Source organism: Pocillopora verrucosa, chromosome 10 (assembly GCF_036669915.1).
Source record: "Pocillopora verrucosa isolate sample1 chromosome 10, ASM3666991v2, whole genome shotgun sequence".
In the NCBI taxonomy this organism is placed as follows: domain Eukaryota; kingdom Metazoa; phylum Cnidaria; class Anthozoa; order Scleractinia; family Pocilloporidae; genus Pocillopora; species Pocillopora verrucosa.
Genome location: NC_089321.1, coordinates 13,219,773 through 13,235,541, shown reverse-complemented (window position 1 = coordinate 13,235,541; position 15,769 = coordinate 13,219,773). Strand labels below are relative to the sequence as shown.

Below are 15,769 nucleotides of genomic sequence, written 5' to 3'. Positions count from 1 at the left end.
ACAAGAGGCCAAGACGACCTTGAGCTGAAGATTGGGTGGGCTTTTAAAAGACCTCAAGATGTATTCCTGAGGCATGCACGCTAAATTTGCATCGAATTTTATGTTTTTAAGATAAAGTACAAAAGAGAAAAATATTTAAAGAGAAAAATTCTTTAATTTGATTAAATAGCTCATGATCACAAAGTGTTTCCTTTCAAGTTTTCTGGAAAGGGTCAACTACAGCACTTTTCAAACAGCAATGTTTCAAAGCGGAGCTAAAATTACCTGTTCGAGCACTTAAAGAAATTTCCTTTCTCAAAAGCGTTCTAAGTTATGTCACGATCCTTCTAACATATCTTTCAACAAGCTATTCTTTATTTTTATCTGGAAGATCACTAAGCTAAAGCTGAGACTTCACAGGCTCAGTCAGATTCCAGAGATCAATCTGCACGATAATGTCGTTCTGTGTAAATATTTAAAATCTGAAATAATGAGATGCGTCGGGTCATTTACATCATGGGTTTCCCAGAGTATCTTACTAATCTCTCTTTGAGCAAAATCGGCTATTTAATGGCAGTTACAGGATGAAAATATTTGATACACAACCAACATTTGATATCATTTTATTTCCCTCCCTGACCAAACTATACACATTAAATTCAACAGTATGCAAACTTTACAATATTTACACTTATTCAATTACACTTCTTAAGGTTTGCTCTTTAGTGTTTTGAGGTTTACTATTTCTATTTTTTTTTCATACAGGATTTGTTTTTCGCTTGCTATCAAGCAGACATGTTTCAAGTGTGTTTTAATCAACTTCTGTTCTTTTAGAGTGGAAGTAACTGCTCTCTTACTTTTAACATATCATTTTCTACGTTCTGTTGCAGAATGAAATATTTTTGTCAGAATAAAATGGTAGTTTATGTAACAATTCGAAAATTTTGTACGAACTTTCTAACAACTCTTTGAGTTTATCTTAAACTCCCATTCAGATGGTAAGGTTAAGATGGATAATTAGGGTCTAAAAGTCTAAGCAGTTAAGAAAAAAATGAAAATGTTTAGAGTTAACTCTCTACAATAATTCCTATACTTAAAATAAAAAATAAAATTATAAACAGATGAAAAGGACATCTAGCGTCTTAAAATCAAGTTGATTTGTAATTCAATGAGAAAAAAGCCAGAAGCAATTTCATATTTATTTTATAATTTTCGATTTGATTTAATTTGATTCAAGAAAGGATGATCTTCTTCTTTCATTGGGTAACAATCGTGTCCACAAACATTGAACTATTCAATAAGTTTCATTCTAAATCTCTAACATAATAACAGTATAAGCGTAGACATGGTTAACAGTAAAGCGCTCAGATCAGTCCCTTCTCACAAGTAGAGAAATTTAGACAAGGTATCCATAGGAACGGCTAACAGTAAATCGCTCAGCTCAGTCCCCTCTCACAAGTACAGAAATTTAGTCAAGGTATCCATGGGGGCAGGAACCTGGACAGAGTTAACACGCTCCACTACCAGTCTAGTGACTTCTGTCAAGATCTCAAGGAAGTGATGATGATGATGATATTGGCTGATCACTTCGACTAAAGCCTGCAATAATCAAGTACAAAAAAATGAGGAACATCACCATCCAGGCAGAAGAACCGTTTTCGGACAAAATGGGCCAAAAGACTTAGAAACTTGAGACGAAAATTATAACGCAGGCCAAGCTAGGTTGGCAAAAGGATACTTTATGTGGAAATTGAAATGACCTTTAAAATGACCCTTAATCGAGTCAGCCCACAGGCAGCCCAAGCTCCAGCTCTGAGATGATCGTCTTGCATGGTAAGCGTCAAGGCAAAAATATAAGAGTTTGCATGGGAATATTTACGCCTCGCCTCACTTTCACAGAGCATCGCTTGTTGTCTGACCGCCTACTTTGTTGAAACGAGGCCATTTTAGCGAGTTATCCATTTCTAGTTTTTTTTTCTAATACTTCTCTCTTAGGAGATTACGACTACTTCAAACACCCTTAACTCCTCATCTCATCTAATAAGCCACCGCCAAATTTCAAGTGGAGCTGGTGCTCGACAGTAGGAGGCTAGTTAGTAAAGGGGATAAGTTTCTAAAAAAACTGTGGAGCTGCGTCGGTGAGAGTATAACAGGGTAATTAAGTATTGTAAATTTACACTGTTAGCACATGAATCGAACAAAGCATGTTGCTTTAGTTTTTGCAATTTCTTACCTGTATAAACCAGGTTCCATTATCCGGATCTCGATATGATACCCCAGCGCGGTGGCAAAGGCCAGGACAAAGTCGGCTTCGGGTAGAAACACGCTCCGTGGGAGGGTGCAGTCAGTAACGAATGCAGTATCACATGGCTGGGAGCTTATCTGTGCCTGTGACTTGGTCGCGACCTTCTGCTGTAAATTGATATCATTAGCAGGTGAGGAAATTAAATTATCAGTGTTGTCTCGACATCCTCTGCAAGTTTGGATAATGAACGCTTCGGGTTTATGCTTAAGAGAAGGACACTTGTTCTCACGGAACTCGCACATCAAATTCTTGACGGTTGTCTCCCTTCCGTCGACGCCCAAGATGCAATCGCAATCTCCTCCATGCGACATGACGATGAACACAAACGCGTTATACGCTTTGTGATTTGCAGCTCCAAACTTCTGTGCCACTTTCTCCAACTCGTGGCTCGTCAAATCTCTCCGGATAATCACTTCAAGAAGAGCGTCCTGAACAGAAGTTGGAGGCTACGTTCGTCTTCGACGGCTCCTGGTCGGTTCAGGTCCCTGTTCTGGAAGTTGACGTTATTAACGATGACGCACAATCCTCGAGGATCCTTGTTCATTTCATAGCTGACCTCCTGGGCCAAAGCTAAAAAAATTGAAGTTCCGGTTCAAAATCCAATCAAAGAAATTTCATTAATCAATTGTATCAATAACAAATGCTCGATATGAGTGGTTTTTAACCCTTTACACTCTCACATTGGTATTCATATTCTGCACACTGTTCTCTTCTCATTTCCCCTGGTACTGACAAGAATAATCTGTTTGACAATCAGGAGCTTCCAAAATTGGTGATCATTTCCTTTTTCTCGTGATCTTAATTTTTGATTCAAGGATGATTGATATTCTCTTAGGAAAAATTAGGAGCCAATCACCCTGAGGGTTCAGGGCCCCTTTTGTTTTTTTAATCTTAACCATTATAATTTGCAAAAGGCGAAATGGCATATATTATTTAATACGTATTTACGATCCAGTGGATAGTTACCTAATGACATATACACCATTCACACCAAAGCTTACACATGTTTTAGGGCTGTTTTGTTCAACACGATTTAAATTGTTTTTCCTCGTAGAAGCTGTCGACTTCAAATGTAGCACATTGAAAATACAAGTAAGCGATTACTTGAATCCTATGGAAAATTCACTTTTTCTGTTCTCTGTTTCTGATTTTCCGTCAGTTAAGCCCGGTTAAACTAGATATGTTTTCCTGGTCTGAATGGGGTAAGAGACGGAATCCAAACAGTCACACCTGAAGTGATAGGGGTTAAGGGCCCAGTTGAACCTAATGAAAAAAAAAAGCATTCATTTTTAGGCAGAATTGCATATGCACTTAAATTATTTTAGTATCCCAATCAATTTTGAAAGGAATATGTTTGATGCACGGCAAAACCTGAAAAACACAGATCTAGTTACTAAGTGTCTCCTGTTCTCACCAGCGACCACTTGTTCCAATTTTCCAGGGCGAAAAGTAATATCGTACGGTCATTGCGTGTAGCTTTAACTCCTGCGTTTATTTCACTATAGAGAGAACAAGAATCCCCGCTAGAGGCTTATCAATATCCAAGTCATGTTAGTTAGGGAGGAAGCTCATCTAAAACTAGTGTTCTTCCCGTATCGTCACCAAGATCAATACATTATGTAGTATGCATTTCTCGGTTTTAAATCCTTTAACATTCAAACTGACCTGCGCTCTCTAGGAACGAGACCTATGACACTCCATTGACAGACTCTAATGATGACTTCAGTCCTTAAAGTCTTTAAAACTTCAGCCAGTCGGGGGGGGAGGGGTTGAAACTTCAAATTGATCGGCGCATTACTTCATTGATTTTCTTACCTTAATACACTCTTGCTCTGAGTGTGTGGATCCGATATGGCATTTTAATGCTTGGTTGGTCGCTCTGTTTATCTTTCATCTGTTTTTTTACCATCGTCAACATCTCAAGCAGGTGGTACAGATAAAAGGAACTTCTTATGACCTGGTCCAAGATCTGTTGAACGAGCAAAGTAAAAGTAACTGGTTCGCTCCCTTGATTCAATAATTCACATAAAGAGTATATATCTCTTTCCTATTGATCAGTGAATGCTGATAAAAAGGGTTGAGGAAGTGTAGTATCAACATTGCTCTATTGTAGCACTGATGGTAATCCAGGAAAAAAGTACCCATTTTGGTACGTCAGCCCTCTTTCTCGCTTTCTGAGCAAGGTCCGGCTCCTTCTGTTCGTTCCGAGCTATTATCCAACACTTGAAGTGCATCGTGCAGTTCTGTCACAATTTTCTTCCCCTACCGTCACTCTACCTCTGAGTTCCCTCCTCTGACATTTTAAAGTTGGCAAGAAAATTAACCTCCATTTTAATATAACATTTTCATCGATATTAAGAGAGTGTCTCTGTAAGAGCGGTCTGGTCGATTTTGCTTGAGACACGGATTTCGCTCGTTTCTCGTGTGTTGTAAGACATTCATGTACCTATACTAAAACCACAATCAGTTTGATCGGATCTCTTTATTTTTCAGAGTTTTACGGAAATTAAATTTCCCTCGAGCGAAGGCTTGTCGTGACACTTTTCAAGACTTTAATTTCATACAACTTTGGAGGACAATTTACAAAAAACTACGGAACTCAGGCGAGTTCCGCCTATCGAGGCGACTTTCGTAACCATCACGTGTCAATCAAGGAAACAGGAAGACTTGAATGACACCTTATTGGTTCGCCTAAATCACACACGCCAAAACCGATCAAATTCAAGGTAAATTTTTGAAAAAGTGAGGCGTTCTTAACTGATCCAACTAACATAGCTAGGAAGTAGGTGCCATAGAAAAGGTAACTACAGAAAAAAACTTTGCGGCTCGACCTTTACGAGAACTTTATAACTCTGTGAACTTACCTAATTTTCGGCAATCTCCAAGTTTGGCCGCCATTTTGAGGGACTTGTAAACATGAAGCATAACCGATATAAATCAAGCAGGTAGATTTAAAACCGTCAGAAATACATACGAAAGCAATTCAAATGAACTTTACTTTCAATTCAAGCGGCAAAATTTGAAATTGTTCGTAAAACTTACCATCCCCATGCGACCATTTATTCCAACAATTCAAACACTACAACTAGTGTTCGAATTCCCCTCGTCGATTCCAACGCAAGAAATAGCCTGTGCCACCCAAGCTTCGACTCGAATGTGAAGTACGAATCAAATAACATAACTGCTTCATCTTCGCGGCAATATCACGCTGGTATTTTGATTTTCCGATCGACATGAACGGTGATCAGGAATCGATCGGTTTGTTTACCTTATATACGTGACCGCTGACCAGCTGCTGAGTGAAAACAGTACGGTTCAGTGGCGAGGGGCGGGGTGCGGGTGGTTGCGGGCAGATTATCAAAAGATTTTTGGGAACATTCGAACATATGCATTAAAGTATCATGATAAACATTAGGATTCTCAGCCTTAATGCGAAGGCATGCTTCGTGTTGCAGACAACTTTTATTTTACTTAGTATTCTTTTTTTATTTCAAATACATTTCGTTCCAAATAGGAATAGCATCAGTTCATAGATTTAAAAACAAATCTTTACCACGTAAATAAATGTGTTTAGATAATCGAGATAACCATTGAATCTCTTGTATCGCACCGGAAATAACGTGTCTTGTCTTTGCCCAACTCTGAGAGCGTGGAGCGGCAAAGACGCGAGATACGAGTCTCGCGTCTCGCGGCTTCTCCATGCTAACAGGATACGCGTGACCTCACTATCTTTAAGAAAAATAAGAGACTGCTCGAAGTCTGTATTCCGTTCAACCATTTCATAAGAGTGACGCGAGTCTTCAATTGAGTGAGAAAGTCACAAACCCATTCTTTACCTCACGAGCGTAACCACTGACCACTCACGAATTACAATAGGCTTCTCCTTTGACGCGGAAATTGAAATCGTATCGAATATACAAAGTTATAGTGAGTTCCTTTTGCTCCCCTTGGATCCTGGAAACTGTTAATATTAAGACGATCAACAAGAAAGCCTTTATGATTATTGAAACTTTTGATTAACAGAATGTAAGAAAAAATCGGTAGGGAGAGTTTTTCGCCTATCTTATAATCTGAACGATAGTTTTAAATAAAACAAATAACACTTAATTCAATTTACCTTAGTTGTCTCGTGATTAAAAGTGGCGTTTCTGAGGACCGTAGATTCTTTTCTGATTCTTCTTGTCTCAGCCAAGACTCGCTATCATCAACTTTTTTCTTGTGCTTCTTACGGCATGGGACACAGAGAGTTGAGGTAAGCGATTGCAAATTTCTCAGTTAAAGTAAAGCCCAGTAGCATCCATCAGGAATTAAACACCGACATGCTCTGTTTACTTTTATTATTCTTAATCAAATAAGGGGTGTTTTAGTCTGCAAATTTAATCATACTGGTTAATGAGAATCATACAAACTGAGGAAAACTGACCGCAAATAATTGTGAACCGTACGCATGAGTAAGTATATTGCGTTGTCAGGTAATTTGATCTTCTACAAAAACATTATTGATTATCAACCGAGCAATATTGAACATATTTCCATCTGTAATTAAAAGCACTTACACATAGATCTATTTTTTTTCAACGTGATGTGCACTTAAGTACCTTTCATCTAATAAAGAATTTCTTCTCTTTTCGAGCAGATATGTCACGTGACAAAAATAGATAACAGAAAATGTTACTGAAGACTACCTGATTCAACTGGAATAATAACTCCAAACAGCTTTTGAATGTCCTGAGACATATGCAAGGTAATTATATCTCTGCCTTGGATACGCTTCCTGACACCATCATGATCAGGATACTGACATGTTACCTTTGCACTTCTCCAAAACTTCCCCAGAGTGTGGCGATGCCTATAGCAAATCCACATTTTTTTGTTTATCCTCCTGAGCGAGGTGAAATAGGCCAATCTTTGCCAAGATTTGCTCATTTTCACTTAAAAACCTCTTTAGACAGGTGGCAGCTTATCAAATGATATTTTACTTCGTCATTGCATTCAGACAGTCGTACCAAACCACTTAAGCCACACGATGAACCAAAGTTTTTTCCATCTTTGCTATTCAAAAAGGAGTCCTGAGACATAATGAACGTCTCGCTAATGAACGACTTCTTCCTGTACTTGTAATTGTTTCCAACGCGATACAAGTTCGGGAGATCTAAAGGAACTCACTATAACTTTGTATATTCGATACGATTTCAATTTCCGCGTCAAAGGAGAAGCCTATTGTAATTCGTGAGTGGTCAGTGGTTACGCTCGTGAGGTAAAGAATGGGTTTGTGACTTTCTCACTCAATTGAAGACTCGCATCACTCTTATGAAATGGTTGAACGGAATACAGACTTCGAGCAGTCTCTTATTTTTCTTAAAGATAGTGAGGTCACGCGTATCCTGTGAGCATGGAGAAGCCGCGAGACGCGAGACTCGTATCTCGCGTCTTTGCCGCTCCACGCTCTCAGAGTTGGGCAAAGACAAGACACGTTATTTCCGGTGCGATACAAGAGATTCAATGGTTATCTCGATTATCTAAACACATTTATTTACGTGGTAAAGATTTGTTTTTAAATCTATGAACTGATGCTATTCCTATTTGGAACGAAATGTATTTGAAATAAAAAAAGAATACTAAGTAAAATAAAAGTTGTCTGCAACACGAAGCATGCCTTCGCATTAAGGCTGAGAATCCTAATGTTTGTCATGATACTTTAATGCATATGTTCGAATGTTCCCAAAAATCTTCTGATAATCTGCCCGCAACCACCCTCACCCCGCCCCTCGCCACTGAACCGTACTGTTTTCACTCTGCAGCTGGTCAGCGGTCACGTATATGAGGTAAACAAACCGATCGATTCTGATCACCGTTCATGTCGCTCGGAAAATCAAAATACCAGCGTGATATTGCCGCGAAGATGAAGCAGTTATGTTATTTGATTCGTACTTCACATTCGAGTCGAAGCTTGGGTGGCACAGGCTATTTCTTGCGGTGGAATCGACGAGGGGAATTCAGAAAGTTGTAGTGATTGAATTGTTGGAAGAAATGGTCGCATGGGGATGGTAAGTTTAACGAACAATTTCAAATTTTTCCGCTTAAATTGAAAGTAAAGTTCATTTGAATTGCTTTCGTATGTATTTCTGACGGTTTTAAATCTACCTGCTTGATTTATATCGGTTACGCTTCATGTTGACAAGTCCCTCAAAATGGCGGCCAAACTTGGAGATTGCCGAAAATTAGGTAGGTTCACGGAGTTATAAGGTTCTCGTAAAGGTCGGGCCGCAAAGTTTTTTTCTGTAGTTACCTTTTCTATGGCACCTACTTCCTAGCTATGTTAGTTGGATCAGTTAAGAACGCCTCACTTTTTCAAAAATTTACCTTGAATTTGATCGGTTTTGGCGTGTGTGATTTAGGCGAACCGATAAGGTGTCGTTCAAGTCTTCCTGTTTTCTTTATTGACACGTGATGGTTACGAAAGTCGCCTCGATAGATAAGATAGAGTTAATATACATGGCTGTGGTATTTGTTTTTTGCTGAGTTCCGTAGTTTTTTGTAAATTGTCCTCCAAAGTTGTATGAAATTAAAGTCTTGAAAAGTGTCACGACAAGCCTTCGCTCGAGTGAAATTTAATTTCCGTAAAACTCTGAAAAATAAAGAGATCCGATCAAACTGATTGTGGTTTTAGGATAGGTACATGAATGTCTTACAACACACGAGAAACGAGTGAAATCCGTGTCTCAAGCAAAATCGACCGGACCGTTCTTACAGAGACACTCTCTTAATAAGCTGCACAATGCCTGAAGTTTTCGTTGATCCGAGCTGCAGTAGATATCAGTTTTGCTCGACTGGTTCTGGTGAATATTAATTCAGGCCTCGTTTCCTTCCTTGATTCGTACGCTTTGCGACCCGTCATTATCCATCGCCGGAGGATTTTAGTTGTGTCATTATAAAACTTATCTGATCCCCCTGTGGCCCTGTAGCATTCTAATGATTCCCCCTCATTTGCAGTCAATCTTCAAAAGTCCCTCATGATGTTCTGTTAGCGACGACCGACCTCCATCTTTTCTCCCCTGAAAACATCGTGACTCCCCCCCAAAATCCTCCAGCGCCCCTCCCCCCCCGGCGATGAATGATGACTGATCCTTCAGCTGGATAAACAAAGACCCTGGTTCTCTGTTGGGTTGATCAGCTGGATATGTAGAAGTCACACAAATACGCAGAAGGTCGGCTTCTTCGGGGCAGCTGTCTTTCTCACTGGCTGGTGAAAATGCAAAGCAACCTGACGGTATCCTTTTCTGTAAAGTTTCTGCTTGCGAAGATTGAGCACTCATCGTTGACCCAAGATGTCCCTTTGAAATGCTGAAGGAAAAAAAGCCAGGGTTTACCCCGAAGGGAGGGACACGTTGATGCTGTGAACTCCACCATGATATGTTCAAGGTTCGCGTTTCTATCATCAGCACAAGATATTTCACTGCACCTTCCAGAAACAGACATGAAAATAATAACAAATGTGTCAAAGTAAGTGGGATCTTTCTTTTCAAATTTCTTGGATAAAGTACAGATCGCGTCCTTTTAAAGACCTCTTTTACTTAGCACGTCAAAGGAAAGGAACTTGAACAGGTCCTTGAGCTGCTCTTCTCCCACCACGAAGTTTGGGACGAATCCCTGAGGCCCACTGCTTGCGTAAAGGAGCGGTTTGGGTTAGAGCTCGTGTAAAAACCGGCTCTAAGGGTCTGTATGTGTGTTTTGATTTTGTTTTGTTTTGTTTCACTTAAAGTTGGCCTTCATCGTCAAAAAGGCTGATGTATACAAACACTGGAGAGCACTGCAAGACTTTAACTTTTGGGACTATAATTGCCAGTCTGGTTCTCAAAAATCCTGCGGAAATATAGATTTATACATGTAATTGCTTATGTGTGTTCCAGAGTGTACCCGCATACACATTGTTCCCATCGACATACCTGGTCCCTGACAAAGTAGCATTGCTTTGGAGTCCAGGATAACCCTACAAAGCGCTGATTAAAAAAAACGACATTGAAAACGAACATGTGAAGAGACATTAATCTTCTAACACTGATCGTATATCGCTGAGTATAAGTTACCAGCGCATAATTATTTTTGTGCGTGTTGCGAATACAATGCATTGAAATAGACAAACTTTTTCCACTAGCCTTTAACTCCTATACGGATTCTATGAAGACCAATGGCTGACCTGGCAATTTCGTGGAGTGCATGATCCACGGCGCCTTCGAGACTAGACGTCACAAGATGGTGCGAAGGCGAGCGTGGTAACTAGTATCACCACAATTGTAATTTCCACCGCGATCATGCTTCCGAAATCATACAGAAATTGGATCAAGAGAGCGATTTCATCAAGGAGATACACAGAACACCTTATTGTAAAATCTTGACTGGTTCGACTCCATTTAAGCGAAACATGGCAATTTGCAATTGAAATCACATTGATGGGAAAAGGCCAACATGTTTACGTATTGTCGTTTTTCATATCGTTAATGCCTGTGTTAAAGGCCCATTTTTGACCAGTATACATTGCGAATGCTCGGTATTTTTTCAGCAAAAATTATGACCGCCAGCTTTGATTTTAATGGCAGCAGAAGGCTGGGGAGAAAAAAGAAATCTGTACCAAGCGGGTAAGCGACAGTAAAAAGGAAGGAGAGGGGTGGGGGTGGGGGAGCAAATACTCCCCACTTCCGATTCTAACTTCAAATCAAATACAGCTGGTTGAATAAACGATCGCACGTTTCTTAACGTTAACCTTTAACTCCCGAGATCTGGTTGTCAATTCTCCCCGATAGCTGCTACATATTTCCTTGTGAATAAGTTATAAGACTTTGGTATTAGTTCGAGATGACTTCTACCTGATAAGTTTTAGTACTCTCATTACCTGTTTGCTGGATAATGTATGAACATTATAGGGGAGAAGTTATACGTTAATCACTCCTAGGAGTTAAAGGGTTAACTCGCCGTAACAAGACGCCGGCCTCTGCAGGTTCCTAGAAATAGTAAACAATGCCAGTTATATGTATCCATATCAACTTTTGTCTTCAACAACTGTGTGTTGGAGACAGTTCATAATAACAGTTAAGAGCTTGAACTGAAAGGCATTTATTGCGTGTGTCCTATCTATAATCTATTGATATGGCTGAAGTAAAGATAAAACTAGTCAACTCTATTGAAATTACTCCGAAAAATTAGGTCTTGAATAAGATAAAAAAATATGTCATAAAATTAATCAAATGGAACGAGCTGTAATGAAAGATAAGCTTCCTTGAATAGGTTTACTTAAGTATGATTTTGACGTGATTCCCTGGCTTCACATACGAGGAAATAAGAAATAACGACAACAAAATGCATTTCTTGGAAATCAATCAGGTCACCAAACGGCAAATATTGCAAACGTATGTTCTAGCTATTCATTAGCTCACGAAAACTTTTTTTCTGCTCCGCTGAGTTATTTCAGATGGACGAGTGACATAACAAAGGAGATTGGTTATCGATTATGGTTACCGTGAGCTCAGTAAAATCTGGAAAAGTTTCGTTCCGCACGAGCATGATACGTCAAGAGAGCTTTGTTAGATATGTTTTGGTCCTGATGTTTTAGAAAGTGCACATTAAATTACCTTCATGGAGGGGATAACTGAAAAGCTACCAGAGTCAAAGAACAAATGAAACCAGGCAAAAGGATGGCAAAACCCTATATGAGATTTACAAATTATATTTCTTGCGAACTGGCATGGACTCGCATCTGTCACGACGGTGTTCAAAAGGGCAACATGACTAATTGGCAAGTCATTAAATAGTAGCCAACGGGAAAAACATACTGTTATGGTCATTTCGATGACATTTAAGATTTTAATGATTGTAATTACTGACTGAGTTCAACTTCAATTACTTAACACGATTTTTTGTCTCGTAAATAAATTAGAAAAAGGCAGGGAAAAATAATGATTCTCACAGTGTAACTGTTCAACGGCGGCTTCCTCTCCAAGCTTGCATGGGAATGTAATGAGAAAAAGAGACGATCCGCACTACGATTATTGTGATGAAACTGCTAGCAACTTCTGAACATGGCAAACCCTCTAGAGCCATTATGAACAATTCTAGAAAAAAAAAATAATTGCACTGCAAACACAGAAACAAAAAAAAAAAAACGTTTGTAACGAACTTCTAAAGCTGCGTTGTACACATGTGTATATTGCGTCAAAATTCTTTAGACCATTCTAAGTGGACCCAAAAGATCGCAGTTTTAATGTTTTTCTTTCCGTTATTGGCATTATACCGAATACTATTTTCTTAACTTAACCAAACCGCGCGAGTTATTGTCTACTGAATCGCATTATATATGTCTCGCCAATAGATTTTATCGCACAACTCTCTTTCCATGAAAGACAATTAACCTTTTTTTTTAATTCCAGCGAGACAAAATATCGTTTCTTAAAAGCTGAAACATCCCTAAAATATTCGCAAATCGAAGACATGCAATGGTGCATCGCATCAAACCGTTACGAGATTCGAAAGTAGAGGAAACAAATGAAACTCTGAATACTACAGGTAATTCACAACGACTAAACGATACAGCGCTAAAGAAATACTCGAAATACTTTGCTTGTTGTTTTGATGTAGTTTTTTTTTTGTTTTTTTTTAAGTTGTTCATCCCTGAATACGTGATAGATATTTGTGGAGAAATTGCTCTTTAAGCGAGCCTTTGCAAATGACTAGTTAAATGAAATACTATACATGGCTCTTCTGTATATGATGAAAAAATAAATATAATTTCATTCTCCCTGACGTAGATTGGAGCGTCAGAAGTGAGCAGAGAAAACAACTTTCAGGAATCTAATTTCTATGATACATTTAAGCGGAGGGATCGGGGGAGGTTGCACGGGTGGATTTTTGTTCTTGTGCTTCGTGATTTACATGCTTCACAGACTGTTGAGACCTGCTACAAGAACGCATCCAGGGAATCCATCCGATATCGTTATTCGCGTCAAACATGAGGGTTGTGAGAATCAAAATGGCGCTGGTGCCGACACACTCTTTCCTCGATATTCTGCATTTTCCAAGTCCTGCTCTGTGGAGCCGGTTTGTTTTCTGCTGGAGAGAAATGACCTGTGTTCACATTTTCTACTTCAGAGGAAATTTTTATGCTGAATATGACATTAATCTCGCTCTTGTGGGTTTTTAGAACTTATGCAATCCATCGATTAGAACTAATGAATTTTCATTACGATCTGATTGTACTATAATTAAATGATATACGCGGTCGTTACGAATCTATGCACACCCACAATAACTGAATTATCTTTCGCCAATCGCTCTGACGAAAGGCTAACGCTCGAAACTTCAGCTTTTAAACTCTTTACGGTGGCCAATTTGCGCTATCAACTCAGTTGATAACACTAAATTACCCTGTTATACTCTCCCACCGACGAAGCACCACAGTTTCTTTAGAAACTTACCCACTTTCTCCGTAAAAATGGACACAAATTTATTTTGCAATTTTGTTGCAACAGAGTGAGCAGTCACCAGTAATGAGACTGGTTCATCAAGTGAGAGGCTAGCACTATCAGCGACTGATGAAAAGGGAAATAAACCCTTTGCGAAAACCAGCCAGCTTGTAAAGAAGAGTAGCTTGAAGTACAACTTCCTTTGAGTCACTTCTTGTATTGGACTGATGTCAATGATAAATAACTATAGATATCAATCATTTGCCGAGAGATTCAGTCGAGAAGATCATGGCAAAATGTTCGCTTAGCCGAGAGATTATAACATGAATAGCACAACTGAAGTGAAAAGGCTCTTCTTTAAGAAAAAAAAACACTAAGCGCGAGGTTAAGTATTGAACGTTTAAAAAAACAGTCAAGTCATTAGTTGAATATATCATACTCACAACGATAGTTTTGAAGGGATAAACAATGATACAGACTCTTTTCTTTTCACCCCTTCCAGTTGGTGTACATTTTAATTTTTTCAAATGTATTGTTTTAAGTAGGAATTCTTCAGACAGTTGTGGTCTGACTTCCTCGTGATCTTTCGCAAGCAAAGTTCTAAGTCCAGTTCACTACACGTTTGGGCACGTCTATTTCCTTGCACAGAGCTTAGTTTGTTTTGAACAAAACAAAGGTTGTTCCATGAGGTATACCAAAGATGTTTTCGGCTAAGACTTTCACTGTTTTAATACTGCTGATGTTATTCTGTTTAACTTCTGACTGTGACGCTTGGTGAAGACGCCGTCGTCGTCGTGCTCCCCCGCCATGTCCAGTGAAAAACTGTGATATCACTTTATGGTAATAAAGCAATTGCTTTCTTTCTCTTCAAGATATAATTTTCGTGAACAAATCAAAAATGAAATATTGCTACTTGAGAAAAAGAGAAAATAACAAATCAAATGAGCGCGAGTTCAGGCCTTAATAACAGCCACCATTTTGTCAAGGAGCGCGCAACCCATGCACAAAGCATTATGCGCAGTAGGGATACGCAATCGGCAAGACTTTGAAATTAACAGCTATATTGAATCTCCAAAACTCTATTGACGCTGATGTACAAATGTAAATTATCAAAACTTAGAAAGAGAAAACCGTAACCTTAATTTTAATTGTTTGCTTATTTTCCATGTATATGTTGTTTAACCGCGGTGTGCTCTGAATGAAATGTTATCGATGATAAAACTCGAGTGCAGCGTCAATGTCCTGCAAAGCTGGTTAGAGTTCTCACTCGAATGATGGCTCAAGTCCTTAAGAATTGTTTAAGTATCTTTGTACTGAAATGACCTTTTGGGCTGCTTTTTGTTGATATAACCGGGTGTCAATTCTACTCTGTAGTATTTTTGTACTTGGATTTTCCGCCCTAAGTTCCAAACCATATTCTTTGTGTCATTTTGCAACCGTGAAAACTGCATACGTCACGATTGAATCAACGTGATCCTCTTTTGGATTAAGTAAATACAACTTGTGCTGACAAAGGAAAGACGAAAGATGTGTTTTGCTTGATAACTGATTGACTTGCACTGGTTTTTCTCTGGAGTGGTGCTCTGCACTGAAAATGTGTCAGAGCAGACCGTCCAAGTATTTATCTAACATTGAAAGTGCTTAAGGGAGTTTGCTTAAGCTTTAAGAAGTTTCATGTATATTCACAGTGTTCAATAAGCCGACGCAAGGCTAATGAAGAGTTTTTTTGTGCTCGTCCTTCAATTTTTTTCTCATTTATACTGTTATAAAATGATTTCGAGAGCAATTTGTATTCAATCAGCACGAGTATATTTGGCAAAGATTATAACCGAAAAAAACGTAGAAGTCAGAAGGCTCTCGAAAGCCTATCCCAAAGTGCCTCAGAAATAATTCGAATACTACACTATGTTTCAACTTTTGAACCCGATTTCAACTTTATGACCGACTGGGGATTAGCTTGCATTCTCTTAGCCATTGGGTATGTTGGAATTTCCGCAATAATTGCATCATTGATGATATTTATTGAATAAAC

The 15,769-nt window shown here is 38.9% G+C and overlaps 1 pseudogene; it reads right to left on the bottom strand.

Annotated features, from left to right (window-relative positions):
- Positions 1-1,249: 1,249 nt before the first annotated feature.
- On the bottom strand, positions 1,250-5,182 carry LOC136283665 (caspase-3-like; annotated as a pseudogene).
- Between the last annotated feature and the right edge of the window lie 10,587 nt (positions 5,183-15,769).